The sequence below is a fragment of the Halichoerus grypus genome, chromosome 4 (assembly GCF_964656455.1).
Source record: "Halichoerus grypus chromosome 4, mHalGry1.hap1.1, whole genome shotgun sequence".
NCBI lineage: Eukaryota > Metazoa > Chordata > Mammalia > Carnivora > Phocidae > Halichoerus > Halichoerus grypus.
Genome location: NC_135715.1, coordinates 94,648,762 through 94,663,549, shown reverse-complemented (window position 1 = coordinate 94,663,549; position 14,788 = coordinate 94,648,762). Strand labels below are relative to the sequence as shown.

General features: G+C 46.2%; 1 long non-coding RNA gene across 2 annotated transcripts in view; it reads right to left on the bottom strand.

The window, feature by feature from the left end:
* Nucleotides 1-2,343: 2,343 nt before the first annotated feature.
* The window catches only part of LOC118543877 (uncharacterized), a 70,385-nt gene continuing 57,940 nt past the window's right edge, over nucleotides 2,344-14,788 (bottom strand). The window contains exons 4-5 of one of the 2 annotated variants that reach the window (XR_013447083.1): nucleotides 3,328-4,113; nucleotides 2,344-3,090 (exon numbers count right to left, since the gene is read on the bottom strand). This is a non-coding gene — a long non-coding RNA (uncharacterized LOC118543877). Of the gene's footprint in view, nucleotides 4,114-14,788 lie in introns of both variants that reach the window. The other variant, XR_013447082.1, reaches the window with a different exon arrangement.

Here is a 14,788-nt window from a genome sequence, read left to right as displayed (position 1 = left end):
GTGGCTCAGTCGGTTAAGCATCCGACTTTTGGTTTCGGCTCGGGTCATGATCTCAGAGTCGTGGGATCAAGCCCCCACGTCGGGCTCTGACTCTCAGTGGAGAGATTCTCTCTCTCCTTCTCCTTCTTGCCTGCCTCCCCCACCTCGCGCACACTCTCTCTTCCTCAAATAAGTAAATCTTTAAAACAAAAACAATTGCAGCCGAATTGTTTTTTTAAGGGTTGATTCCAGCAGTAGGAGTGGAGGGGGGCCAGGGGCTCCCGTGAGCTGTGCTCCCCGCCTGAGCCCTGCTTCCTCAGTCGCTGCTGCGGAACACTTGAGCTGGTCTGCAGTTGCAGGCGTGATTTGCTGGCGCACTTTTATGTGGAAGTGCCTGCATCTGCTGGGGTCTGCAGGGCTACCTCCTTGACAGTTCCAGATGTTCCGAAGATGAAATACCTCCTGCTCGAGGAACTGTGCCATGAGGAGCCCTGAAAGGTGCTCCGAATACAGTTTAAAAAGGCATCTGTCTTAAAATAATTTCAACATCTCACTTGTCTATTTATAAGCCCTGTCAGATGGGTGTTTAGACCCTCTCAGACGCGTTCAAGGGGCTCATTTTTACATCGAGGTATTTTAACCAATGGTGTTTCAAACCTTTGCCCTTGTTTCTTTCTCCGCCAGGGCCCACCCATTCAACCTTTGCCTTCCAACACCACTGGGATGGATCTTTTGGCATCATGCTGGAGGCAGAAGGACCTCCATGGGGCTGGTCACCAGCGACCAGGCTTGGCGTCAGGAGGAGGGGGGAACGAGCCATGTATCCCTGGCCTGGATCAACTCAAGATTCCTTGGTAAGAAGGCAACAAAAGGCCCCTGGGCCAGGCCCACTCCTCCCTCAGACCTCATAACTCACCACACCACCGTCCTCTTAAAATAGGAATGAGCCTTGACCCTGATGACCAGGACTTCGGAGCAGTGCCCGCACCTGCGTTTCTGCAGGTGAAAACCTACTCCTGAGACCACCCTTTAGAAAACCATTCTCCCTAGTTCTGGTGCAGAGTCCTGTTATTCTTGGGTCATTTAACTTCACTCTCAGGAAAGAGTCGAGAATGGTGCTAAGTTGTAAATCACTCCCCTCTGGAATGGATTTGTACCAGAACTGATCGGCCTGAGCATTCCTGCCTTGCTGGACCATGGTAAAGAGATTATGGTATGTAAAATTCGGCTAAACATAGCTTGTTTCGATTTCCTACTTCCCTGGTTGTCTGTCTCGCTAGGAAAGGTTAAGACCTAGGAGGGAAACGGCATCGCTCTCACACCAGGCCAACACGTCCCTTTCAGATGGGGTCCCTGTATGGGGATCGTGCAAGGCTCGCGGCCAGGAAACTCAGTCCCATCAAATAGACCTTCATAGACCTGGTCTTTGGGTGGTTTTAACTGGTCCTTCCCACAAAGCTGCAAAAATTGAAGGCAGCAAAAACAGGAGGCACACAGCCTGTGGTGGTCTAAGTTTGTCAATCTCTATTCATATATCCACCATTTCACCCGGTTGAAATTAGCCTTTGCTTTTCCCTGACATCATTAGCTGAGTCTTAAAATGGCAGTGACACCCTCTTCACTGATCTGGTTGCCCTACTGGGGACTCTTCCTGAAATCCTTCAACCCACATGCATAGTGGTTTCTCAAGCTGTTGATCTCTTGAGATTGCATCTTGTGATCCAAATATCCGATTGGAAAAAAAAAAAATCTCTCATTCCTTCCTGCCCATTTGATTACCTATGTCCACCTGGAAGGGGTGTGTCCTAGAGAGGAGAACGGTAATGCACACCATCAGTGTCTCTGTCTTCACATCACCGGGATCCCTTTTGCTGTCTGCAATGTACATTTCCAGCATGTGAGAGATCCAGAGTTGCTTCCCTGAGTGGGCATCGTGGATGGTGCCCGAGTTGCAGAATCCGGTGAGCAGGGGAGAAGACGAGGGGCCCACGACAGAGGGGCCCACGCTCCGCCCTGTGTGCACAGAGAGCTGCCAGCCTAGTCAGACAGACCTGAGCAAAGACATCTGCAAATTAACAAACCCCAGCCTCTGGGGCCATGTCATGCATTCGTCTTGCTGAATAAGGTAGAAGCAGAAAGTAATTTTGATTAGCATTCGTCCAAGCTATTTATCATAGGAAATCACACAACTGCGTTCGAGCCTGGGATTTTTACCCAGATATCCCTGCCTGATGTCTCAGTGGGGGGCAGACTTGTCAGGTGACAGAGTCCCCTTTGCTTGACTTCTGTGCCATGGTAGTCAATATCTAAGGGGCCCTGAAAGAAGATATTTTAAAATTACAAGCTCAAGAAAACAAACCAGAAGAAAGAGAACCCCACTTTTATTTTCCCTTCACACAAAAGGAGCAAGCAGTAAACTTCACCCCTCCAGCAGGGGACCAAGACACCAGCAGTCCTGACTGAGAAAGAAGCATCCTCTCGTGTAAGATATGAAAGAAATACTTGAAGGTTTACCGAGGGTGATGGAATCTTTATTAAGAATTACTTTTCAGAAAAAGAAACGGCTCTGGATTGAGATGAATATTCTAGAAGTGGCATTTATAGGAACTTATAAATCTGTGCATAAATGTCTTCCTATGTGCCCATGCATTTTTTTTTTTTTTGCAAACAATTCATTTTCTTTCCCTATTTGTGCTGCCACGAATACACCACTTCCCAGTTATCTCGGGCAATAATGTCTGCAGCTTTGTGAATTTTCTGGGATCTGTCAAGAGGATAGGAAATGCTCGAGAGTGTCATGTTGAAGCATGGAGGGCATTTTTCAAATAGGTAAAGTCAGACCAACAAATCACCGGCATCTTCTTCTCTGCTGACCTTTGTTAGAAGAGAACACATGGGGTCTAGCACTTGTACTTGAAACACTTGGAGATATTGTCTTTTTTCCCTTATCAGAGCCTTCTCTTCCACCAGTGGGTGGGTCTGCAGTGCAGTGCGAGATAGTTAAGGCAGGGTTCGGCCCAGAACTGGAAGAAGTTGTCAGTCGCTTCACCCTCCAGAGAGCTGGGCTCTGAGAGGACAGACCCTTGATGCCGCTAATGAAGGCCAAAACACCTGCAGTTAAGCAAAGAAAAAAAAAAAACGTATTTTTTATCATTTCAGCCATCTCGGTTGGCTGCCTAGAGAAGCTGTCTTTCCAGATTTCCAGAATAGCTGTGCGGACAGGGCTAACTCAGGCCTCCAAACCCTGCCATCTGGCTAAAACCTGGAAAATTCAGTCTGCAAGGGACATGATTTCCTAATACTGCCAAGGAACTCTTTTTCTATTTAAAAATATCTGAAATTTCTCACCACTTGCATTAGAGACATTCCATGTCCTTCGGATGAAAGCCCAGTTTTATTGCACATTGATGCTGATTGGCCCCATTACCAACAAACTTCTGAAGGACAAAGAAGCCTCCTTCATCCGCAGGAAACCCAAATATCTTTATGGAAACAGCAATCTCGGTGTCTCTGGAGACATCAGGAAGCACACAGTCTGCTCTGTTTCGCCCCCTGATATTTGGTGTTGTCGAGACAGCATCCAGCTACTCGTGCAGGAAGAAGCAGCTTTAGAACTCATCCCACACCCCTGTCAGTGGGAAGCGGGGTGCCTATGTGCCTAGCCCAGCGCCAGCCCACAGTAGGCACTCAAAAATTGTGGAAAATTGGGGTTTGCACATAGACGGCGGCTTCCTGGGGACCGTGCTCCGGGTTTGATGTGCCCTGTTTGGTGGGAGTTGAGCAGCTGCTTCCTTGAGCCTGGGGATTTCTTGGTGAAGGAAATCCTGTAAGTATTTACAACATTTAACAACTGCCTATATCCTGACAGTTTTACTCAATCTTGCATCCCCAGTGCCTGAAGAACCTGACATGTAGTAGATGCTCAATAAAAATGGATTGAATGAAAGAATAATTGGCAGACTGACAGGCAGGAAGCAGGAGGGATGGAAGGAAGAATGAGAGGGAGGGTGAGAAAGAGGCTGGCCGGCTGGAGAGACAGTATCCACCAGCTCCAACACCATGTGAATTCTTCACCATTTCTACATCCCCGGATCCGTGAATCCTATGTAAATCGCTTCTCTCTTCTCCACGTACCTGCGGGTGAATCACGAATGAAATGTTATAAACACAGAGAGAAAATGAGAGAAATGGCTGGTTCTTCCATGGCTATCGGTTCATTCATTCATTCCACAAACAACCACGTGCCAGGCCCTGTGTTCATTGCTGGGGAGAAACATGTAGCACAAGGGGTGGGAGCTGGTGGATCTCGCTGACTCCACCTTCCCGTGGGGCCTTGACCAAACCACCTACCTGCTCTGAGCCTCAGTTTCCCCCTGTAAAGTGATTAGGTTGAGTGATCCCTAATGACCCTTCCAAGGATAATATATTTCACTGCCCCCAAACTGGATGATGACAATCATCATCATCATCATCATCATCATCATCATCGTTATCAATTGATCACTTAGTCTGTGCAAGACACAGTGGTGTTTCCCTATGTTATCTCATTTGATTCTCAACTACCTTGTGAGAGAGGCAAGATTATTATAAATAAGGGAAACTGAGGCAAGAGAGGTTAGCTGACTTGCCAGTGGTCAACAAGCTAAGAAATGACCGGATTGAGGTGTGAGCAAACATCCCCTGGCTCCCCTCTGCTACCTGACCTCACACTGCATGACGCCCTCTAATGATGCCGGAGGTGGCCAGCCTTGGGGCGTGGCAGAAAAGGTGGAGGCACATTTAGTTCTCATGTTTAGAGCAGGTGATTATCTCCACTCCAGGTGAACACCTTCCCTCAGTCCTTGGGAGACCTCTTACCCGGAAGTATGACTACTTAGGAGGACGTCCAGATCACAGGTGCACAGTCAGCACACTCTCTCCTGACCAAGGTTCTCAGCTGCTGTGGACTTTATCCAGGCACTGGTTTCTTCCAAGAAGCAGCTTCCTGACCCACGCCTTTACTGGTTGCCTTTTACCTCTATCTGAGGTCGTGAATTGCAGGATCGCAAGCCAGATATGGTCCCAAATAAATTTCATTTGGCCTCACAACTTCTAAAAATTGGAAGATTTTACATAAAATTCCAAATACGTGACTTTGTTTGAAAAATCGGAAGGTCCAACTATAATCTCCCATGAGAACAATCAGCTGGAGCTGAGTAGGAATTGCCCCCTTGGATAGACACGCTCTCACCATTGACCACAGACCCCACCACTCCTTACTGTCTCAAAAGAATGCTTGTAGGCATTTGCATTTGGCAACCCTGGACTTCAGAACCAAATCCAGAGACTTGAACCTGGCATTCAAAACCTTTTGCAAACTGACCCCCAGTTTCTCTTTCCAACCAACCTAAAGTCCCTGCTCTCTATCCTTCTAGAGTGGACCTTCCCTGCAGGCTCATGTTAATTATACATCATCCAAAGGGTGTGCCCTGTCTTCCCACACCCCTAGTTACATTTGATTCTGCATCTTTGTTTTTCCTACTTGCTTGTGGCTTTACCGCTCAGTTGGAATCTGCACAAAAGGAGTGGAAACACTGGCTTTTTTGGATCTCTGCACAGAGGAGCTGCTGTTGTCTGTTTCCTTGCTGCTAATCACGGTGGGGCCCACAGACCAGCCACTCCGGCACTGCCTGGGAGCTTGTTAGAAAGGCATAATCTTGGGCCCCACCCCACACGGCTAACTCCGATTTTTATTTTAACAAGATCTCCCAGGTGAACAGTATCACTTTAGAGTTTGAGAGGCCATGGCCAAGTTGAGGAATTGCAAGTCAAAGCTAGGCTCAATGGCAGATCAGGGACTCACCCCTAAGCCCACCCCCGGTCCTTCCCCCGGGCAGCTTCTCCTGTGACATGACAGATTCAGCCAGTGGCCACTCTCTGAAGAGGCCAGAGCGAAGGGCTCAGGGTCCCAGGATTGAAGGCCCGACTACCCTTCACATGATGAGTGCCACCCATGGGCCGCATCACAGCCCTGCTCAGCCACAGTGGGAGGGGGTTGAGTTAGCCATGGTGGGAAAATTCTGACATCAAAGATGGTCTTGAGCTCCGAGAGGCACTCAGGGACCCTCTGGGGTGCTGGAGATGGTCCGACACAAAGGATGGTATGTGCTATTGAGAAGAGCAAGAAAGCTCAACAAGACATGGGGCCACCACCACTGAGTAGTGGGATCATAGCATTGCAACACTGCCTCTTCCAAGGGAGGCACAGTTCGATCCTGCCAATCAATCCGATAATGATTTATCAGAGAAAACGCTACACGCCAGCCACTGATTCTGACAAAAACCCCTACTGCCATGAGGCTTATCGACAAGGGTAAGGAAACAGACGGGAAAAGAAGACAAGAGAGGATGGGAGGATAGGATGTTTGTGCGCACATGCCTGTGTGTTTTGAGGTGAGAGTTCCAATCATCTGAGCAATTAAATCTTAAAATGGGAGAGAGGAGAACTCAGTTCTGGGCTAAGCATTTTGCAAAGATAAACTCATCCGATCCTCACAACAATCCTATGAGGTAGGGGGGGTACCACAGGATGGCCTCGAGGGTGGCCCCAGTGACCCCTGGTTCACTGCCCTGTGCAAATCCCTCCCCTGCAGTGGGAGCTGCACCTGGTTACTGGCTTTAGATAAAAAAATATGGCAAAAGGGAGGTGCCTGGGTGGCTCAGTTGGTTAAGCATCTGCCTTCGGCTCAGGTCATGATCCCTGGGTCCTGGAATCAAGTCCCGCATTGGGCTCCCTGCTCACCAGGGAGCCTGCTTCTCCCTCTCCCTGCCCCCTATTCCTGCTCTCTCTCTCTTTTAAATAAATAAATAAAATCTTTAAAAAAAAATATGACAAAAGGAATGGGATGTCACATCAGAAACTAGGTAACAAAAATATTCTCTCCCACTCTCTCCCTCCCTCTCTTTGGTCTCACTCTGGGAGGAGCAAGCTGCGGGTTGTGAGTATCCTACAGATCCATGTGGCAAGAGCCTGATGTGCCTGGCCAACAGCCAGCGAGAACCTGAAGCCACCAGCAGCTTCGTGAGTGTGAGTGAATCTGGAGGCAGGCTCTCCCCAGCGGAGCCCCGAGAAGACCACAGCCTAGCCCGCACCTTGATTACACTCTTGTGAGAGATTCAGAGTATGAGGCACCCAATAGCAATGCCCATATTCCTTTTTTTTAATTTAAATTCAATTAGCCAACTTAGCCAAACTAAATACATCATTAGTTTTTGATATAATGTTCAGTGATTCATTAGTTGAGTATAACACCCAGCGTTCTCTTCTTGACCCACAGAAACCGTGACATTCAAAAAGTTGATTTTTAAGCCACTAAGCTTTGGGTAATTTTTTACACAGAAGGCAATACATTGGGACACCTGAATGGCTCAGTCGGTTAAGCGTCTGCCTGGGGCTCAGGTCATGATCCCGGAGTCCTGGGATCGAGTCCCGCATTGGGCTCCCTGCTCAGTGGGGAGCCTGCTTCTCCCTCTTCCTCTGTCCCTTTGCCCCACTTGTGCTCTCTCTCTCTCGCAAATGAACAAATAAAATCTTTTTTTTTTAAGGCGATACATTATATAGGCAGGTACTATTATTACTTCCATTGCATAGATGATAAAACTGAAGCACAGAGAGATAAATTAACTTGCCCCAGGATATAGCGCAAGGAAGTGTCAAAGTCAGGATTTGAATCCAAGGAGTCTGGCTCCCAAGCCCATACGATTAAGCATCACCGGATGCTTCCACAAGCGATCGCATTTGATTAAAGTATCCATTTATACATCGGCTTCCCTGGCCGGACTGAGCCGTCCATGTCAAGTCTGTGTGCCTGGCACCTGGTCGGCACCCAGCACCCAGGAAGTGCTCAGCAAACATTGGCTGAGTGGAGCCATGAGGTAGAAGTGAGCCATGCAGCCTGTCCGGGTGGCTGGGGCCTGGCGCCAGAGAAGGGAAACACAGCAGAGGTGCGGAGAAAAGGTCCCCTAAGCCCCTATCAGCCCTAAGTCCCCTGCATGGAGATGGAACCCATTTTTTTTTTTTTTTTTTTTTTTTTTTTTTTGCAGAGACACAACTCCAAGAAAAGCATGTTAGATTTGGCCCCAGCTTAATGTCCTTGATACGATCTCCTAATCTTTTTCAGGTGCATCTCACACTCAGGAATCTTTATTTGGCTTCCAAACAGCAAGCTGTCTCTTGTACTAAAAAATATGTGACTTCTATCTGTTTATCTTAAGTAACCACTGAAAGATATGTTTATAACTTTTTGGGAATGTCCTACAAGCCTGTTAAACAACATCTGCTATTGTGTGTACACTTTCAGAGATAAGTCTTTGGATTTTTTTTTAAGTAAACATCTAAGACGAAATTTTTTTTTCTCATTTTTTGCTGCAGTGTAAATGGGAACTCCTACCTCCCAAACACGTGGCTTTGTACAGGAGGGTGGGAAAGTCCAGACGGCAGATGCAGGCCAGGGGCGGGGCGAGGGACAGATAGAGCTGAGCACGGGGCTGGGTTTCTGGGGCCAGAGGGCTGGACGTGGAGGAGGTGCGCTGGGGGAGGTGAGGGCGGGGCGGGGCAGGCCAGGAGGCCTGTCCACCCAGTGGAGCAGATGGGTGTGATGATGAGGGCTCATCCTTAGCCCTGGACTCAGTCCTCCCTCTGCCATCTAGAGCTGTGGGACTTGGTCTCTGAGCCTCAGTTTACCGATACCCTGAATGGAAGTCATAGTAGACACCAGGACAACACAAGAAGGGGTTTGCCTTGAATACTCTGTCTAAAAGCGGTGCCTTCTCAACATATTTTAGGTAACATGTTGACTTGACAATGACTACACCCCAGCTGAGAAGCAGTTAAAAGGACCTACTTGAGAGTAAGCCCATGTGTGGTGGTGAGCAGGGGGGTAAGAGGACCCCCCTCCTCCTGTGCTAGGTCCCCCCCACCCCAAGGCTTGCCTTCTTCAGGGAATCTGGCTCCCTTGCTGGAGGTAAGTCAGGAAGACTTTTCTGGAAGCCTGTGGGCTCTATGGGACAGGTGCAAAAAAGGGAAGACTTTGGCACTGCCTGGGGGTGCTGAGTCCATTCCTAGTGGCTGGCAATTCCAGGAGAACCTAGAGGTGCATCATTTTTTTTTTTAGTAATGATCCTTTTATTGAGCAGTTTTAGGATTTAAGAAAAAATTTGAGTGAAAAATATGAGTTCCCATATACACTTGCACAAACCCCAATATCCCCTATTTTTTAACATCTTAGACTAGAGGGGTACATGTGTTACAATTGGTGAGCCAATATTAAAACATTATTGTTAACTAAACTCTGTAATTTACATTAAGACTCACTTTTTGTGTCGCACATTCTATGGGTTTTGACAAACGTATAATGACATGTATCCACCATTACAGTATCAGACAGAAAAATAACTCCACTGTCCTAAAAATCTCCTGTCTCCATCTATTCATCTCTCTCTTCCTCTCCCACCTCCATGCCACCCAACCCCGGACAATCATTGATCTTTGTGCCATCTCTGTAGTTTTGCTTTTTCCAGAATGTTACATAGTTAGAATCATATAGGATGTAGCCTTTTCAGATTGGCTTCTTGCACTTAGCAATATTTATTGAAGGTTCCTTCATGTCCTTTTGTGGCTTGAAAGTTCATTTCTTTTTATTGTTGAATAATATTCCATGGTCTGGATGTACTAGAGTCTGTTAATCTCTTCATCCATTAAAAGATATCTTGGTTGCTTCCAAGTTTTGGCAATTATGAATAAAGGTACTATAAACATTTGTGCGCAGGTTCTTCTATGGATGTAAGTTTTCAACTCATTTAGGTAAACACTAAGGAACACAACTGCTAGATCATACGATAAACGTATGTTTAATCTTGTAAGAAACTGCCAGACTGTCTTCCAAAGTAGTTTTACCATTTTATATTTCCACCAGAAACAAATGAGAGTTCCTGTTCTTTCACATCCTTACCAGCATTTGGTGTGGTCAGTATTTTGGATTTTGGCCATTCTCATAGGTATATAATTGTTTTAATTTGCAAATTCCTAATGAGCATCATATGCATCATGTCAAAAAATGAGGTAAAAGGAAATAAGTAAAAATGGAGTTTGCCCATTTTAAAAGTCATGGTATACAATCACTGCTGTGTTTGGTATATGAATTTCACTGAGGATCTCAGGAGATACAAGGTTCAGGCCTCCTTGCCAGGAAAGCCAGGCTTCTCTTAAGGAACAACTTGCTCATTTTCATAATCAATCATTTGCCTTACTTTTTGCTTTGGCTACCCGGAAGCTCAAGAAGATCTCTAAAACGACACAGGACTTACGGTGGGATTTCTGTATACCAACCTTACCCCTCATTTTGTCTTACAATCCGTTTTTCCTTCCCTTTAGTTTCCTTATTTATTTGGAGCTGAGGAATGGAGGAAGGACGAAAATAATAAATTGGTATACACAAGCTTCGATTGTGTTGGACCACATCCTGAACTGGTTTGAGCTACCAGCTCCCTCCCTAAACCCCACCCAGAAGAGAGGAGGGGGCTGCTGACCCCAGCTTCCATCACAGAAACTGTGGGAATCCCACTGGGGACAGAAAGTGGTTGGGTCCCATTCTAAGAAAAGAATGTGCTCTAGTAGCAGAAGCCCCTGGGGCCACTGATAGGTGACAGAAAATGAGAACTAACCATGAAAGAAATGAAATAAATAATAAAATGAGAGGAAAAATTATGTTTGGCATGGCTTGCCATGAACTGCTTAACTCAATTTTGTACACCTGAGTGCCAACTAGCAAAAAAATGGAAAGGTTTACCAAGAATGATGAGATCATGCTAAACTCTAAAGCATGTTATGCACATCGGTTGTTACCATTACATACTGATTTGATCCTTATTTGAAGCCCTGTAAGGTCAGCAGGACATGAATCAACATTCTCCTTCTGCTGATAAGAAAATTGAGACCCAAGATGTTTTTACCCAAGAGGCCATTTAAACCTATCTATGGATTCAGGCTCAACTGCCTGACCCAGGATCCAGGAGAATAAAGGCTGGATGGGCCTGTTTTCCAGGAAAGGACAAGAGGAGAACTGAAAATCCACCTCAGACTCTAGTATCAAAGGTGAGTTGCTGCAAGAATCCGCTGTACTTACGCTATGACTTTGGGGATTTCTCTGCATTTTGTTTGTTGCTTGTATTAATTGATGTTATGGGTTGAATTGTGTCTCCCCCCCCCCCCCCCGCAAAGAAAAGATACGTTGAAGTCCTACCCTCAGTGCCTCAGAATGTAACTTTACTTGGAAATAGAATGGTTACAGATGTAATTAGTTAAATTAAGATGAGGTCATACTGGAGAAGGACGGGCCCTTCACTCCTTATGACTGATGTCCATATAAAACGAGGAGGGAGACAGAGGGAAGAAGACCATGTGAAAGCACAGAGATGCAGGGAGAAGACTACATGAAGACGGAAACGGAGCCTGGAATGCTGCATCTCCAAGCCAAGGAATGGTGAAGATTGCCTGCCATCACCAGAAGCCAGGAGAAAGGCATGGAACGGATTCTCCCTCAGAGCTCTTAAAAGGAGCCAACTATGTCAACATCTTGATTCCAGACTTCTAGCCTCAGAACTGTGACAGAACAAATTTCTGTTGGTTTAATCCACCTGGTTTGTGGTACTTTGTTATGGCATCGCCAGGAAATCGATACAGTTGGGGTAGGCTGAACAGCTGTCACCAACACACCCAAGACATAGAGTGGCTCAAACACAACCCAAGTATACAGTAACCATCCGGGGCCAAGTTCCATACTGGTGGACAGCTCTACTGTGCACAGTCGCTTGGGGATCCAGGCAAACAGAAGCTCTGCCAAGTGGTTTCCAAGGCTACCCTTGTCCTTGCCATTCTTGCCCACAGGAACAGAAAAAGAGGATGAGAGTTTTGATGGGTCAGACAGAAATGGCCATATCACTCCTTCTCCCATTCCACTGGGGAGGACTAGTCACATGGCTCTATGTAGCTGCAATGGGGGGGATAGGAAATATGGTGCAGCTGGAGGACAGCTAGCGATCCACCCACAATGATTAAATTCAGCCTATTTTAAAAAGGGACTGAATGCTTATTTCCAGGAAGACTAAATACCTAGGGGCTAGGGAAACGGTGTCCAAGTTTTCAGCCAGTCTTGAGCGTAATGAAATTGAAGAGATGGAGCAGGTCAAGGCTTCTAGGAAGAGAACAGAAAACCAGAACAAATCAAGGATCAGAGGAAAACAAAAAGCATCTCTTGAGGTTTGGCCATTAGGAAATCCATGGAAATGCCCATGATTTCACCCAAACATTCTAAGGGAACTTGAACAAGACTCTTCCCACTGCCCTTTGACTTTGCTGTGGGTCTGGTGTCTTATTTTCTGTCTCTTCTGCTTAATTTCCCCCACAGCCATTATCAGGTGAAGGACCCTCCCTCCTCCCCCCACTTCCCGGCCAACCTAAAAGTGTTCCCATGGGCTTCACTGCCATGAGCTGACATTCAAGAATAGGCATGAGCCCCAAGCAGAGTCATGCTGCTTTCAGCATGGCGTGGCCAGAACTGAAATGTTGGGAGGATCCATGTAGAAAACAGGAGCAAAGAGATTCACCAGAGACTTGGCTTGTTTGTTGACTTGCTTGTTCATTTGCTCGAACCCTTGCTTTGGTGGCCAAGTGTCAAGAGGATAGGTTTGGGAGTCCAGATAGACTGGGTTTAAATCCTCTTGTGTGACCTTGAGCGAGTCATGCATCCTCCCTGGGGAACAATATCCTCTGCAAAACAGAGATGGCAACCAACTTATAGCACCACTGTGAAGAGTAAATGAAGTAAAGTCCAGCCCGATAAATAGTTATCCTCCTTCTTCACCTCTCTCTCAATTTGGAATCAGCACAGCAGACCCCACAAATGTCTTCTGATAGCAAGGTATACTCAAGAGGAAAAAACAGAATCTACATCACTTACCTGTGATGGAAAGGTACCTGGTTTACTTTAGGTTTTTGCTCATACCCTGCATCTGTAATCACCTCCCTACTCTTTTCCACCCACCAAAATTACTTCCATATTCCAAGGCCAAGGTCACAGCTGGCTCTACTGTGAAACCTGCTCATATCTTCAAGTGGGACGTGAAGTTCCCAATGTGAATGGAAACACCCTGGGAGCAGAGCTTTTGTCCATCTTGTTCATGGCTATATCCCAGCCCTTGGGAGAGTGCCTAGCATACAGCAGGTGCTCAATTAATACCAGTTAGATAAATACCAGTTAGATAAATAAATTTAAATTAATTAAGCTTTCCCCTCTCTGGCACCTACAGCCCTCGTCCCACTAACACCATTCACTCATTCTCTCATCTGTCAACAAATATGGTCTGCCCATGGTGCAAGGCACTGTGGGAAATGCTAAGATGGCCAGGGAGACAGACTGACTCTGTAGTCAATCAGAGGGCATCATACATGTACTACATGTGTATATATAACTATAATAATGCCAGGTCATCATGTTGCTCAAGAGTCGTTCAGAGGTGAGAAAAGTTGCCTTCTGCTGGGATGGTGAGATGGAGAGAACATTATCAAATGGAGGACCCTGATTTTAACACACCTCCCCTGGCACATCTGGTTACTAATTTCCATGCCCAAGTGGTCCAATGGCCCAAAACTCACTAGAGGCAGAGTCACCTCCTCATCTTCGGGGCCCCTCACCCTCCGTTGAGGGTCCACCTTACTTCCTGTGCCTTGCACAGAAAAGTGGCTTGAACAGATGATGTTCCAGAATGCAGTTACGCTCAGGACCCATCGTGCCGGCAGAGCATGTCTGACCTGCTGGAGGAAATGTGTGTGAACGTCTCCCTTTTAGAAGGGGAGTAAATCGGGGACCAGTGCTAGCTCCACTCAGGTCCTCATTTTTCCACTGAGTTAGTTGGAGGGCTTTTGCTCTGATTCTGCTCTCAGAGCTAGAGGCTGAATGTGGAGCCCTGACATTTGATTCCTTCAAGTATCGCTTTCTCATTTGCAATAAAAATACAGACATCCTCACTCTTAACTCTGCTGGGAGTACATGCACAGAGAGCTATGGACTCAGGTATGTGGAGTCTTCGAGAACAGACTTTTATCCACAACCACTTGCCTGTTAACCTTCTTGTCAATGGCAAATCATTTTGCAAAATCTGGTCTGGATCCATGTTAAACCAGCCGTTGCCCCAAATGTACCTGGGCTAAGGGCCCCTCCTAAAGACAGGATCATCTGTAAAATAACATACCATTATAATAGGAATGAGACTCCTCAACCTAAGAATGTCTATCAATTTTCTTATCTCTAAAAATGTTAACCTTCACTAACCTTGCAAGCACTGTGTAATGAAAAAACAAAGGCAAAGAAACCTAGGCCCAACCCAAGTCCTTCCTCTTCCAGAACACTGTTCTGACTTCTCTATCCCTCACCAAACTATCCTTTCTTGGAGTTTTTCTTTCATTAATGACCCATTTCAATGATTTACATAATGTGCTTAGCACATGCTTGGGCCCAGTATTGTCATTGTTACCACACACTCCATCCCTGAATATATTCTATCTTAAACTATGCTCTTCAAAGATCATGTGTAAACATCTTGCATTATCAAAACAATCCTAACCTTTGAGAACAAGAGCTTAGATCTATACCCCCTCTGGGTAGACCCCAAATGCTCAATAATATTATTTTTTATTTTTGTTTTTCAATTTTGAAACCACAAGAGTATATTCATGCAAGTTATCTCTAAGTATAAGAAGAAAGTATAGGAATTT